Consider the following 14,958-nt stretch of genomic DNA (forward strand, 5'->3'; position numbering starts at 1 on the left):
CAGTGTCTAAATCTATTCTTAGACCCTGTAAGTGCAGTGTAGCCATAGTAAGTACATGAGCTGAGAGTCACCTTTAGCATTACGAACTCCACAGCTCCTTGATGGCTTCACTGAATGCTGGGAAGTTGGGTATAAAACTTCTCAGCTCAATAAATCCACACTGATGCCAGTGTTGGATTTATTGTAAAAATGAACACAGAGGGCATATTTGAGATGCCACCTAAAATTCATCTAACTCTCTACTGTGTGACTGACCACCTGCTACTACCAGATAAGTTTGACCCCATGGAGTGAGCGCCTTTCAGCTCTCAGGGGTCAGAGACAAAGCTTGCTCTGGGTGGAGGCGCTACACACCTTCCCCCTGCTGGAACAGCAACACTTGGCGGTGAGCTTCAAAGGCTCCTGCTTTTTATTCTGCTGCCTCATCAGGGCACTCCAGCTAGGGAAGATGCCCACCCCTCTGAACTAAGGACCACTTTTGGTGGGAGGTCTGGCGGAAAAATTACTAGACACCAGGAGGAGTGTCCACCCCAGATGGGACCACCCCCAGGGTGCCCAGAGCAGAGATTAACCCCTCCTGGAAGAATCATCCATCTTGTTATGAGGGTTGTAATCAATAAGATTAGGTATGTGCTCTCCTCCCAAAAGGGGAGTGGGCACAGGAAGGGTGTAGCCATCCTCAGGATCAGGAGCCATTGGCTACTTACCTCTGACCCCTGTAACACCCCTAAATATAGTACTTAGGGGCACCCCTGAACCTTGTTCTTCAGATTCCTGGCAACCTGAAAGGAGGACTGAAGAGCTGCTCCGGCAGTGAAGATTCCAGCCGACAACTGACTAGGCCCCAGCCCTACTGGCCTGTCTGCAGCTTCCCGACTCCTGCTACAAAAAAGATAACGCATCCCGCAAGACTGGCGAACCTCTACAAACCCCCAGTGGACTGCGTGCCTACCCAAGCACCACGATCTTCCCAGGACAGCAGCCCTGTCCACAAAGATGCCGCCAAGAAGGACTCCAGACACTCCTGGTTCCGCGAGTTCTGCCCACTCTGCTCCCAATGCCCACGGCCCGGGTCCAGGTGGCCCAGAGAAGGTACCCAGGCAATTTCGACCTCAAGCCCTGACCCCTGCAGACTAACACAACGACGCCTGCAGCCTAAATACAAAGGATGCCCCTGAACGCGACCGGCTCCTGTGAAGATTTCCCGATGCCTAAATGTAACCCAGCACCCGCAGCTCCTTGGCCTTGGAGAACCCAACATACGGCCCAGCAACATCCAATGGGCTCTCTACTTACCTGTCCAGTAGTTGCTCTTCTTGATCTGACTCCCTGGACCAAGTCAGCAGCCTCTTTGTGACACCCCCCCCTGGGCAATATGCCCCTACAGTGTCTAAATCTATTCTTAGACACTGTAAGCACAGTGTAGCCATAGTAAGTACATGAGCTGGGTCCGCTGAGGGTGTGTGTTTTGTGCTGAGTTAGCTATTGAGTGTGCGCCTCATTTCTTGACTGTGTGTAGAACAAAAGCTTAGCACTACCCTCTGATAAGCCTAACTACTAGACCACACTACCACAAAAAGAGAGCATTACTATGATCTACTTTAGCCTCTGTAAAGCCTTTGGGGATCCACTGGACTCTGTGCACACTATACCTTACTTTAGTATAGTAAACGCAGAGCCAGCTTCTTATATTAGTGGATCAGCTGTGGAGGTCTACAACTTGGCCTTTGATGGACTACTCAGCCAACATCTGATCACAGGACTAAGTTTTCAAAATTGCCTTTAGATTCAACTGAATTTTTGAATTGACTATTTTTCAAAAAAATGTAAAAGTCCTGCTAGGGCCTTGGTTAAGCCCCCTTTAGCATGTATTTTCAAGTGTAAAAGGTTATTATAGTTAGGAGTAAAGAAACTAGAAGTAGTCTTAGTTCCTAAAAGAAATCCTCAACCTTATTAACATAAAGAGCAGCTCAGAGGACAGGGTGATGGAGCTCAACCAGATCTCCATCTCAAGATGAGAGAGCTAAGGTCTCTTTGCAGACTCAAAAATATTAAAACTAGTTCCGAACCTACCACAATCAAGCTCCAGGACCTCTTGGCAGATTAACACAAGGAAACACCATGCTGAGGAGGATGATGATGATGATCTCCCTTCAGATGGGGAAGAAAGTTAGGGATCAGGAGGATGACCTCCCCCGTCCAAACCTAACTAGGGAAGACAGGGCCTCTGTACCCCTGTCCCCAAGGATAGTACTCACAGCACCTAGACCTCGCACAGATAGATCGGGTTCTACTGGGCCCACGGAGGAAGGCCTCAGTGAAGAGGAAAGCCTTTTAGCAAGGTTGGCCCAAAGAATAGCTTTGGCGGTTAAACTCCTGGCTGTATAGGGAGACCAGAAATGGGCTTAGCCCCCATCAATAGTGGTAGCAACTTAGAGACAGAGAGCAATCGTGTGGCCCTAAAATCCATAAAAGGATTGTCCCCCAAGTATGAAGATGGTGATATCACCAAATGGTTCACAGCCTTTGAGAGGGCTTGTGGAATGAGAAGTGAAAAAGTCTCACTGGGGAGCTCTGCTTTGGGAACTGTTTACTGGTAAGTGTAGGGGTAGACTCCTCACACTCACTGGAACAGATGCTGAGGCCTATGACCTATGAAGTCTACCCTACCCTCATTGAAGACTTTGACTCGCCACTGAGTATAGAATTAGTATCAAGGGGTGTAGGAAGTTGGCTCTGTATGTGCTATTTCAAAGTAAGGAATAGCATGCACAGAGTCCAAGGGTTCCCCTTAGAGGTAAAATAGTGGTAAAAAGAGATAATACTAATGCTCTATTTTGTGGTAGTGTGGTCGAGCAGTAGGCTTATCCAAGGAGTAGTGTTAAGCATTTGTTGTACATACACATAGACAATAAATGAGGTACACACACTCAGAGAAAAATCCAGCCAATAGGTTTTGTTATAGAAAAATCTTTTCTTAGTTTATTTTAAGAACCACAGGTTCAAATTTTACATGAAATAGCTCTTTTGAAAGGTATTGCAGGTAAGTACTCTAGGAACTTTGAATCATTACTTTAGCATGTATACTTTTTACATAAAACACAATAAGCTGTTTTAAAAGTGGACACAGTGCAATTTTCACAGTTCCTGGGGGAGGTAAGTTATTGTTAGTTTCAACAGGTAAGTAAGGCACTTACAGGTTTCAGTTTTTGGTCCAAGGTAGCCCACCGTTGGGGGTTCAGAGCAACCCCAAAGTTATCACACCAGCAGTTCAGGGCCGGTCAGGTGCAAAGGTCAAAGAGGTGCCTAAAACACATAGGCTTCAATGGAGAAGGGGGTGCCCCGGTTCCAGTCTGCCAGCAGGTAAGTACCCGCGTCTTCGGAGGGCAGACCAGGGGGGGTTTTGTAGGGCACCGGGGGGGACACAAAGTAGCACAGAAAGTACACCCTCAGCAGCGCGGGGGCGGCCGGGTGCAGTGTGCAAACACGCGTCGGGTTTCCTTCAGATTTCAATGGAAGACCAAGGGGTCTCTTCAGCGATGCAGGCAGGCAAGGGGGGGGGGGGGCTCCTCGGGGTAGCCACCACCTGGGCAAGGGAGAGGACCTCCTGGGGGTCACTCCTGCACAGAAGTTCCGTTTCTTTAGGGGCTGGGGGCTGCGGGTGCAGGGTCTTTTCCAGCCGTCGGGAAATGGAGTTCAGACAGTCGCGGTCAGGGGGAGCCTGGGGATTCCCTCTGCAGGTGTCGCTGTGGGGGCTCAGGGGGGACAACTTTGGTTACTCACAGTCGTAGAGTCGCAGGAGGGTCCTCCCTGAGTTGGTTGTTCTCCACCAGTCGCTTCGGGGTCGCCGGGTGCAGTGTTGCAAGTCTCACGCTTCTTGCGGGGATTTGCAGGGGTCTTTAAATCTGCTCCTTGTAACAAAGTTGCAGTTCTTTTGGAGCAGTGCCGCTGTCCTCTGGAGTTTGTCTTTTTCGAAGCAGGGATTCAGAGGTCGCTGGTCCCTTGGAAAGCGTCGCTGGAGCAGGTTTCTTTGGAAGGCAGGAGACAGGCCGGTAAGTCTGGGGCCAAGGCAGTTGGTGTCTTCTGTTCTTCCTCTGCAGGGGTTTGTCAGCTCAGCAGTCCTTCTTCTTGTAGTTGCAGGAATCTAAATCTTTAGGTTCAGGGAAGCCCTTAAATACTAAATTTAAGGGCGTGTTTAGGTCTGGGGGGTTAGTAGCCAATGGCTACTAGCCCCGAGGGTGGGTACACCCTCTTTGTGCCTCCTCCCAAGGGGAGGGGGTCACATCCCTAATCCTATTGGGGGAATCCTCCATCTGCAAGATTGAGGATTTCTAAAAGTTAGAGTCACCTCAGCTCAGGACACCTTAGGGGCTGTCCTGACTGGCCAGTGACTCCTCCTTGTTATTCTCATTATTTTCTCCGGCCTTGCCGCCAATAGTGGGGGCCGGGGCCAGAGGGGGCGGGCAACACCACTAGCTGGAGTGTCCTGCGGTGCTGTGACAAAGGGGTGAGCCTTTGAGGCTCACCGCCAGGTGTTACAGCTCCTGCCTGGGGGAGGTGTTAGCATCTCCACCCAGTGCAGGCTTTGTTACTGGCCTTAGAGTGACAAAGGCACTCTCCCCATGGGGCCAGCAACATGTCTCTAGTGTGGCAGGCTGCTGGAACCAGTCAGCCTACACAGATAGTCGGTTAGGTTTCAGGGGGCACCTCTAAGGTGCCCTCTGTGGTGTATTTTACAATAAAATGTACACTGGCATCAGTGTGCATTTATTGTGCTGAGAAGTTTGATACCAAACTTCCCAGTTTTCAGTGTAGCCATTATGGTGCTGTGGAGTTCGTGTTTGACAGACTCCCAGACCATATACTCTTATGGCTACCCTGCACTTACAATGTCTAAGGTTTTGCTTAGACACTGTAGGGGCACAGTGCTCATGCACTGGTGCCCTCACCTATGGTATAGTGCACCCTGCCTTAGGGCTGTAAGGCCTGCTAGAGGGGTGTCTTACCTATACTGCATAGGCAGTGAGAGGCTGGCATGGCACCCTGAGGGGAGTGCCATGTCGACTTACTCATTTTGTTCTCACTAGCACACACAAGCTGGTAAGCAGTGTGTCTTTGCTGAGTGAGGGGCCTCTAGGGTGGCATAATACATGCTGCAGCCCTTAGAGGCCTTCCCTGGCATCAGGGCCCTTGGTACCAGGGGTACCAGTTACAAGGGACTTATCTGGGTGCCAGGGTGTGCCAATTGTAGAATCAAAAGTACAGGTTAGGGAAAGAACACTGGTGCTGGGGCCTGGTTAGCAGGCCTCAGCACACTTTCAATTCAAAACATAGCATCAGCAAAGGCAAAAAGTCAGGGGGTAACCATGCCAAGGAGGCATTTCCTTACAAGGGGTCTCACAAAACCTCGAGCAAGTCCAGGGTTGAATTCATAGACTACACAGTGAAAACACTAGATGGTTGGTTAACTGGAAGTGAAGTGCATGGCTACGATGGGCTCTATAACTTGTTCCTGAAATAAAACATCTTAGGTAACTGCTTTAATGAAATGTTGCATCAACATAGGATAGACCTAGGTCCAATTTCTCACCAAGTATTTGGAAAGAAGGCAGACCATTGTGTCAATACTAGGGTGACCAAGACTTTCATTTGGGGGGGGGGGGCTAAGAGAAAGGGGTTACTAAGTCTCCCCAGGGGAAGGGAGGTGAGACACCGAAGGATAAAAGTAAAAAGTCTTCTAAAGGCCCCCACAAAAATCTGCTCAGGAGGGTGGGCCCGGGCCTCTTTACCACACACTCATGAGAACTAGGGTAAAAACTATGATCCTAAAAAGGCCTGGTGTTTCCACTGTAGATAGACTGTATACCAAATTTGAGAATTGGCCTGCCCCAAAAAGAACAGGGACCCCCACCCAGAACTGCACCAGCTAGCACTGGAATAGCCAGTCTCAAGGTGGGTTCTACAGTGTGCCCAGAGCAAATCAGGGTTCACACTAAAGCTATTCTAGTCTCTGAGGGTGGGGCCGATGTTGCCACTCTTGCTGTTTGGCCCCCACAAAGATATACAGGCAGTATTAATGGGACTAGAGTTGATGCCCTGAGGGATACAGGTGTCAGTGTCACCATGGTGACAGAAAAACTGGTTTCCCCAGGACAGTGCTTTGCTGGACAAACATATCCAGTTACCAATGATGACAAAGTAACTAAGTGCATCCCATAGCTATGGTGTCCTCAGAATGGGGAGGGGTTACTGGCCTGAAACTAGCAGTGGTCTCTTCTCCAGTCCCAGCTTAATGTCCGCTAGGGAATGACCTGGAGTCCTCATCATGGGCTGAGATAGAACTCAAAAGCCATGCAAAGAATCCCTGAGTAGTGTGTGTGAAAACCAGAGCACAAGGCAACCACAAGGTGAAAAAGAAGTGGTGGAGCCTGGAATAATGGCCCAACCTTCTAAAAGGAAAGGCTAGGGGACCAGATCCTAACAGCAAAAAAAAAAACCCAAAAGAAAAGACTACGCTTCTCAGGAAGAAGTCTTACCAACCCCAGAGTGAACTGAGCCCATGGAACCTCAGCCTTACCAAGCACAGCTCTTGGGCACAGGGGGATCCTCTAAGGACCAGCTGTGCCAAGGAACTACTCTTAAAGGCCTGCAACAGCAAGCTGCTGCACAGGAAAAATGAGATGTAATTGGCTCTCACAGGGTCTATTGGAAAGAGGGGCTCTTGTACACTGAAGCCAGAGATCCCAAACCTGGCCCCGCTAGGAGAGTAGTAGGGCCTCAACAGTTCAGGAAATTTCTACTCACCTTAGTCCAGACCATCCCCCTTGCTGGGCGTCTGGGCCAGACCAAAACGTGGAATAGGCCAATCAGCTATTTCTATTAGCCCAACATGTCCCAAAAGGTGAAGTATTATGGCAGCTCCTGTGCCAAGCCTGTGGTTCGGCAGGTGGTCACCAAAAGGGCCTCTTAATTCCACTGCCAGTGGTTGGAGTTCCCTTTGAAAGGGTTGGTGTAAAGAAATGGCTCCCTGTTGCAGTTACCCCCCACTTTTTGCCTGATACTGACTTGATTGAGAAGTGTGCTGGGTCCCTGCTAACCAGGCCCCAGCACCAGTGTTCTTTCACCTAAAATGTACCATTGTTTCCGCAATTGGCACAACCCTGGCACCTAGTTAAGTCCCTTGTAACTGGTACCAAGGGCCCTGGTGCCAGGGAAGGTCTCTAAGGGCTGCAGCATGTCTTATGCCACCCTAGGGACCCCTCACTCAGCACAGACACACTGCTTGCCAGCTTGTGTGTGCTGGTGGGGAGAAAATGACTAAGTCGACATGGCACTCCCCTCAGGGTGCCATGCCAACCTCACACTGCTTGTGGCATAGGTAAGTCACCCCTCTAGCAGGCCTTACAGCCCTAAGGCAGGGTGCACTATACCACAGGTGAGGGCATAGGCGCATGAGCACTATGCCCCTACAGTGTCTAAGCAAAACCTTAGACATTGTAAGTGCAGGATAGCCATAAGAGTATATGGGCTTGGAGTCTATCAAAAACGAACTCCACAGCTCCATAATGGCTACACTGAATACTGAGAAGTTTGGTATCAAATTTCTCAGAATAATAAACCCACACTGATGCCAGTGTTGGATTTATTAAAAAATCATCTTAGAGAGCCCCCTGTATTTTACCCAATTGTTCAGTGCGGGACTGACTGGTCTGTGCCAGCCTGCTGCTGAGAGACGAGTTTCTGACCCCATGTGGTGAGGGCCTTTGTGCTCTCTGAGGACAGAAACAAAAGCAGGAACTGTAACACCTAGCATTGAGCCTCAAAGGCTCAGGCTTCATGTTACAATGCCCCAGGGCATTCCAGCTAGTGGAGATGCCCGCCCCCTGGACACAGCCCCCACTTTTGGAGGCAAGTCCAGGATCGATAATGAGAAAAACAAGGAGGAGTCACTGGCCAGTCAGGACAGCCCCTAAGGTGCCCTGAGCTGAGGTGACTGACTTTTAGAAATCCTCCATCTTGCAGATGGAGGATTCCACCAATAGGGATAGGAATGTGCCCCCCTCCCCTCAGGGAGGAGGCACAAGGAGGGTGTAGCCACCCTCAAGGACAGTAGCCATTGGCTACTGCCCTCCCAGACCTAAACACACCCCTAAATTCAGTATTTAGGGGCTCCCCAGAACCTAGGAAACCAGATTCCTGCAACCTAAGAAGAAGAGGACTGCTGAGCTGAAAAACCGTGCAGAGAAGACGGAGACACCAAATGCTTTGGCCCCAGCCCTACCGGCCCGTCTCCCCCCCTTCGGAAGAAAACTGCTCCAGCGACGCTTTCCCCAGGACCAGCGACCTCTGAATCTTCAGAGGACTGCCCTGCTCTAAAAGGACCAAGAAACTCCAGAGAACAGCGGCTCTGTTCATCCAAGACTGCAACTTTGTTTCCAAAGAAGCAACTTAAAGACAACAGCATTTCCCGCCAGAAGCGTGAGACTTGCAACCCTGCACCCGACGACCCCGACTCGACTGGTGGAGAAACAACGCTTCAGGGAGGACTCCCTGGCGACTCTGAGACTGTGAGTAACCAAAGTTGTCCCCCCTGCAACCCCACAGCGACGCCTGCAGAGGGAATCCCGAGGCTCCCCCTGACCACGACTGCCTGACTCTAAGATCCCGACGCCTGGAAAAGACCCTGCACCTGCAGCCCCCAAGGACCTGAAGGATCGGAACTCCAGTGCAGGAGTGACCCCCAGGAGGCCCTCTCCCTTGCCCAGGTGGAGGCTACCCCCGAGGAGCCCCCCCCCCCCCCCCCCCCCCCTTGCCTGCCTGCACCGCTGAAGAGACCTCTTGGTCTCCCATTGATTTCTATTACAAACCCGACGCTTGTTTGCACACTGCACCCGGCCGCCCCCGTGCTGCTGAGGGTGTACTTTCTGTGTGGACTTGGGTCCCCCCGGTGCCCTACAAAACCCCCCTGGTCTGCCCTCCGAAGTCGCGGGTACTTACCTGCTGGCAGACTGGAACCGGGGCACCGCCTTCTCCATTGAAGCCTATGTGTTTTGGGCATCACTTTGAACTCTGCACCTGACCGGCCCTGGGCTGCTGGTGAGGTAACTTTGGGGTTGCTCTGAACCCAAAACGGTGGGCTACCTTGGACCCCAATTTGAACCCCGTAGGTGGTTTACTTACCTGCAAGAACTAACAATAACTTACCTCCCCTAGGAACTGTGAAAATTGCACTGTCTAGTTTTAAAATAGCTATATGTGTTTTATTTGAAAAGTATATATGCTATTGTGATTATTCAAAGTTCCTAAAGTACTTACCTGCAATACCTTTCATGTAAAGTATTACATGTAGAATTTGAACCTGTGGTTCTTAAAATAAACTAAGAAAAGATTTTTCTATACAAAAACCTATTGGCCTGGAATTGTCTCTGAGTGTGTGTTCCTCTTTTATTGCCTGTGTGTATGTACAACAAATGCTTAACACTACTCCTTTGAGAAGCCTACTGCTCGACCACACTACCACAAAATAGAGCATTAGTATTATCTCTTTTTGCCACTATCTTACCTCTAAGGGGAACCCTTGGACTCTGTGCATACTATTCTTTACTTTGAAATAGTGCATACAGAGCCAACTTCCTACAGTTGGTGTGGACATAGTGGATCCACTTGAACCACCCAAAGCTTCAGGAAGCCTCTACTGGTAGCAGTGGATCATGGTACCAGGTATCCTGAAGCAATTCCCCTCCGGTCTACTACAGCCCCTGCAGTAGCCAAAGCCCTCATTGGTATCTCTACTATGGTAGGGTTTCCTAAAGAGGTGGTTTCTGACAGAGGTGCCAACTTCATGTGTTTCAGGTAAGCTGACGTGGAATGAGTGTGGGGTGACCTACAAGTTCACAACATCATACCATCCACAAACCAATGGACCTTTTGAAAGGTCCAACAAGACATTTTAAGGTATGACCATGGGGCTAACTGAAAAGCTCAAAAGGAGATGGGATGTCCTCTCGTCATGCCTGCGTTTCGCCTACAGAGAGGTAACTCAGAAGGGAGTAGGGTTTTCCCCCTTCAAGCTTCTGTTTGGCCATCCTGTTAAAGGGACTACTTGCTCTTGTAAAGGAAGGTTGGGAGAGACCTCTCCACGAACCTAAGCAAGATGTGGTGGGCTATATACTAGGCCTATATTCTGGGATGGCAGAGAATAAGGAGAAAGCATCCAAAAAGCTGGAGGTTACCCAACAGCTCCAGAAGCAGTGGTATATCCAAAAGGCTGCACTGATGGAGTTCCAAGCAGGGCAAAAGGTGTGAGTTCTGGAACCTGTGGCTCCAAGGGTACTTCAGGACACATGAAGTGGCTCTTACACTAGCCTAGAAAAGAAAAGTGAGATCACCTACTTGGTAGACCTGGGCACTAGCAGAACACCCAAGAGGGTGATCCATGTGAACTGCCTCAAGCTTTTTGGTGGCAGGGCTGATCTAACCATGCTGATGGTTAGTGATGCAGATCAGGAAGCAGAGAGTGAACCTCTCCATGACCTCTCTTACAGTCCTAAAGATGGGTCAGTTGATGGAGATCTCTACTCGGACACCCTCACTGCCCAACAGCAGGCTGACTGCAAGTCCTACAGCAGTATGCAGAGCTCTTCTCCTTAACCCCTCAACAGACACACTGATGTACCCATGATGTGGACACTGGAGACAGCTTGCCTGTCAAATCTAAGATCTTTCGTCAGTCTGAACAAGTTAAGAAGAGCATCAAAGTTGAAGCCAGCAGGATACTGGATTTAGGGGTTATTGAACCCTCTGGCAGTCCCTGGGCTAGCCCAGTGGTCTTAGTTCCCAAGCCTCATTCCCAGGGTGGAAAGAAAAAAATGAGGTTCTGTGTGGACTACAGATGTCTCAACTCGGTCACAAAGACGGATGATCACCGCTTACCTAGGGCTGATGAGGTGATACACAAATTAGGTTCGGTAAAGTTTCTCAGTGCTTTTAACTGAAAATCGCATGGCACCAGGAGCAAAAGTAAAGACAGCGTTTTCCACACCTGGTCGGCGGTACAAACTCACTGTTATGCCCTTCAGTATACAGAATGCCCCTGCCACCTTCCAAAGTGTAAGGAAATGCCTCCCTGGCATGGTTACCCCCTGACTTTTGCCTTTTGCTGATGCCAAGTTATGATTGAAAGTGTGCTGGGACCATGCTAACCAGACCCCAGCACCAGTGCTCTTTCTCTAAACTGTACCTTTGCTTCCACAATTGCCACAGCCCTGGCACTTAGGTAAGTCCCTTGTAAATGGTACCCCCGGTGCCGAGGGCCCTGATGCCAGGGAAGATCTCTAAGGGCTCAAGCATGTCTTATGCCACCCTGGGGACCCCTCACTCAGCACATGCACACTGCCTCACAGCTTGTGTGGTGTGCTGGTGGGAAGAAAATGACTAAGTCGACATGGCACTCCCCTCAGAGTGCCATGCCAACCTCAGACTGGCATAGATAAGTCACCCCACTAGCAGGTCTTACAGCTTTAAGGCAGGGTGCACTATACCACAGGTGAGGGCATATATGCATGAGCACTATGCCCCTACAGTGACTAAGCAAAACCTCAGACATTGTAAGTGCAGGGTAGCCATAAAAGTATATGGTCCGGGAGTCTGTCAAACACGAACTCCACAGTTCCATAATGGATACACTGAAATCTAGGAAGTTTGGTATGAAACTTCTCAGCACAATAAATGCACACTGATGCCAGTGTGGAATGTATTGTAAAATGTACCCAGAGGGCATCTAAGAGATGCCCCCTGAATACCAGTCCAACTCCTAGTGCTAGGCTGACCAGTTTCTGCCAGCCTGACACACACTAGACATGTTGCTGGCCACATGGGGAGAGTGCCTTTGTCACTCTGTTGCCAGGAACAAAGCCTGTACTGGGTGGAGGTGCTTCCCACCTACCCCTGCAGGAACTGTAAGACCTGGTGTTGAGCCTCAAAGGCTCACCCCTTTTGTTACAGCGCCACAGGGCATCCCAGCAAGTGTAGATGTCCGCCCCTCCAGCCACTGCCCCCACTTTTGGCAGCAAGGCTGGAGGAGATAATGAGAAAAACAAGGAGTCACCACCCACCAGTTAGGACAGCCCCTAAGGTGCCCTGAGCTGAGGTGACCCCTGCCTTTAGAAAGCCTCCAACTTAATTTTGGAGGATTCCCCCAATAGGATTAGGGATGTGCCAACCTCCCCTCAGGGAGGAGGCACAAAGAGGGTGTAGCCACCCTCCAGGACAGTAGCCATTGACTACTGCCCTCCCAGACCTAAACACACCCCTACATTTAGTATTTAGGGGCACCACAGAACCCAGGAAATCAAGATTCCCGCAACCTGAACTAAGAAGGACTGCTGACCTGCAAGCCTCCAGAGACGACGGAAGATGACAAATGCTTTGGCCCCAGCCCTACCGGCCTGTCTCCTGATTCGAAAAACTGCAACAGCGACACATCCAACAGGGACCAGCGACCTCTGAAGCCTCCGAGGACTCCCCTGAACCCCAGGACCAAGAATCTCCTGTGAACAGCAGCTCTGCTCAACAAACAGTAACAATCTTGCAACTTTTCTGCAATTTTCAAAGACCTCACTCTTCACGCTGGAAGTGTGAGACTTCACACACTGCACCCGACGCCCCGAGCTCGAGATCCGGTGAACCAAAACCACAAGGAAGCCTCCCTGGCGACTGCGACCCCGTGAGTTGCCCCGAGACGACCCCCTGGACCCCCACAGCGACACCTGCAGAGAGAATACAGAGGCTCCACCTGACCGCGACTGCCTGTAAACAAGCGACCCGACGCCTGGACCAAGCACTGCACCCACAGCCCCCAGGACCTGAAGGAGCCGAACCTCAGTGCAGGAGTGACCCCCAGGCGAGTGGCTGGCCCGAGAAGCCCCCCTGTGCCCTGCCTGCACCACCAGAGTGACCCCGGGTCCCTCCATTGAACCCAATACAAAACTCAACACCTGCTTTGCATATTGCACCTGGCCGCACTCGTGCCCCTGAGGGTGTGTTTTGTGTGCCTACTTGTGTCCCCGCCAGTGCTCTACAAAACCCCCCTGGTCTGCCCTCCGAGGCCACGGGTACTTACCTGCTGGCAGACTGGAACCAGAGCACCCCTGTTCTTCATAGGCTCCTATTTATTTTGGGCACCTCTTTGACCTCTGCACCTGACCGGCCCTGAGCTGCTGATGTGGTTACTTTGGGGTTGCTTTGAACCCCCAACGGTGGGCTGCCTATGCCCAGGAACTGAGACTTGTAAGTGTCTTACTTACCTCACAATCTAACTAATACTTACCTCCCCCAGGAGCTGTGGATTTGTTCACTGCGTCTACTTTTAAAATAGCTAATTGCCATTTCAACAAAAACTTTGTGTTATTGCTCTAATTTAAAGTTCATAACTTACCTGTGTGGAGTACCTAGCGTTTTATGTATTTACTTCATATCTTGAACCTGTGGTTCTAAAAATAAATTAAGAAAATATATTTTTTCGATATAAAAACTATTGGCCTGGAGTTAAGTCTGAGTGTGTGTTCACACGTACCAAGTGACTGATGCTCACATTAACACTTGGTGCCACCCCATGGCAGTTATTGTTTTTGGGGGTGGGGGGTTTACTTTCCCTAAAAAGGTTGTAGTGTCCTCTGATCTACCTGTAAAATGTCTGCTTGGTAATGACTTGAAGACTTCAGCTTGGGCTGAAGTAGAATTAGAGGCCCATGCAGCAATCCTGGGCATTCCTGGGCATATCATTGCCCTTACTAGAGCACAGGCCAAAAAGCAAAAAGAATAGGGAACCTTGGAGCCTGGAACAATAGCCCAGGAGAGCTTTAAACTTAAAAGCAGGACGGGTAAAAAGGTACCCAGCCTCAAGCGAGAATTCCACCCCTGAGGGAGAGGAATGCACTCCCTGGGTGGCACCTACACCTGATAAACTCCAAGCTGTCACAGCTGAGCTCTTGGATGCAGGGGGCCGACCAGGGAAGAGCTCAGTAGGGAACAGCAAACCTGTCCCACACTGGAAGGCTTAAGACAGCAAGCTGCTGTCCCCAATTCTTATCTCTGAGTCCTACAGGAGCCGGATGGGCATCGTCCAATGCGACTCTGGCGCTGACCGGAGGCATTCCATCCAGGCCGGAGCATGAGCCCTATTCCCTATGTGCTAGTACTTGGGGAAGATTGTGAGGGGCCACCAGACCCTTAGGAATACTAGCATTTAGACCCCAATGAGGACAACTGGTGAGAAGAGTTTTTGGAAGCCAGTGGACTGGACATCCCTCCCCCTACTGTAACTTAGGAGGAAAGAGGTTCATTTTAAATGGTGGTGAAGAGGGTGGCTGAGGTCATGGTATAACTTGAGCCATAGGAGGGGCTTGTGGTCCATCTGAACAAAGAAGTGAGTGCCAAACAAGCATGGCCTCAGCTTCTTCAAGGCCCAGACCACAGCAAAGGCCTTCCTCTCACTGGCTGACCAACGCTTTTCCTTGGGGGGAGGGGGGGAGGGATTATCTAAGAGTGTACTACCCCTATCTCTACCTCAAAAGCATCTGTTTGTACAATGACCTGCTTGTAGTCAGGGCCTTTGGTATTGGAGCAGAACACATGGCCTGTTTCAGGTCATCAAAAGCTTTTTAGCAGCTAGATGTCTATAAAACGTTCTTGGGCATCCATTTAGATGTGAGGTTAATTAAGGGGGCTACAGTGGAGCCATAGTTCCTAATGAACCTCCTATAGTACCCAGTCAGGCCTGGAAAGGCTCTGACTTGGGTTTGAGTTGTAGGGGCAGTTTAATCCTGGATAGTTTGGATTTTCCCCTGGAGGGGCTGCATCGGGCCTCCACTTAACAGGTGGCCCCAGATAAACCATTTTGCCTTGCCCTATCTGGCATTTTGATGCCTTGATAGTGAGACCTGCTTTTTGCAAAGCCTA

The 14,958-nt window shown here is 50.3% G+C and overlaps 1 protein-coding gene across 6 annotated transcripts in view; it reads right to left on the bottom strand.

The window, feature by feature from the left end:
• PRRC2A (proline rich coiled-coil 2A) overlaps positions 1-14,958 on the bottom strand; it is a 1,008,219-nt gene that overhangs the window by 512,015 nt on the left and 481,246 nt on the right. The gene's annotated exons all lie outside the window — the stretch shown is intronic.

Source organism: Pleurodeles waltl, chromosome 6, assembly GCF_031143425.1.
Source record: "Pleurodeles waltl isolate 20211129_DDA chromosome 6, aPleWal1.hap1.20221129, whole genome shotgun sequence".
Taxonomy (NCBI): Eukaryota; Metazoa; Chordata; class Amphibia; order Caudata; family Salamandridae; genus Pleurodeles; species Pleurodeles waltl.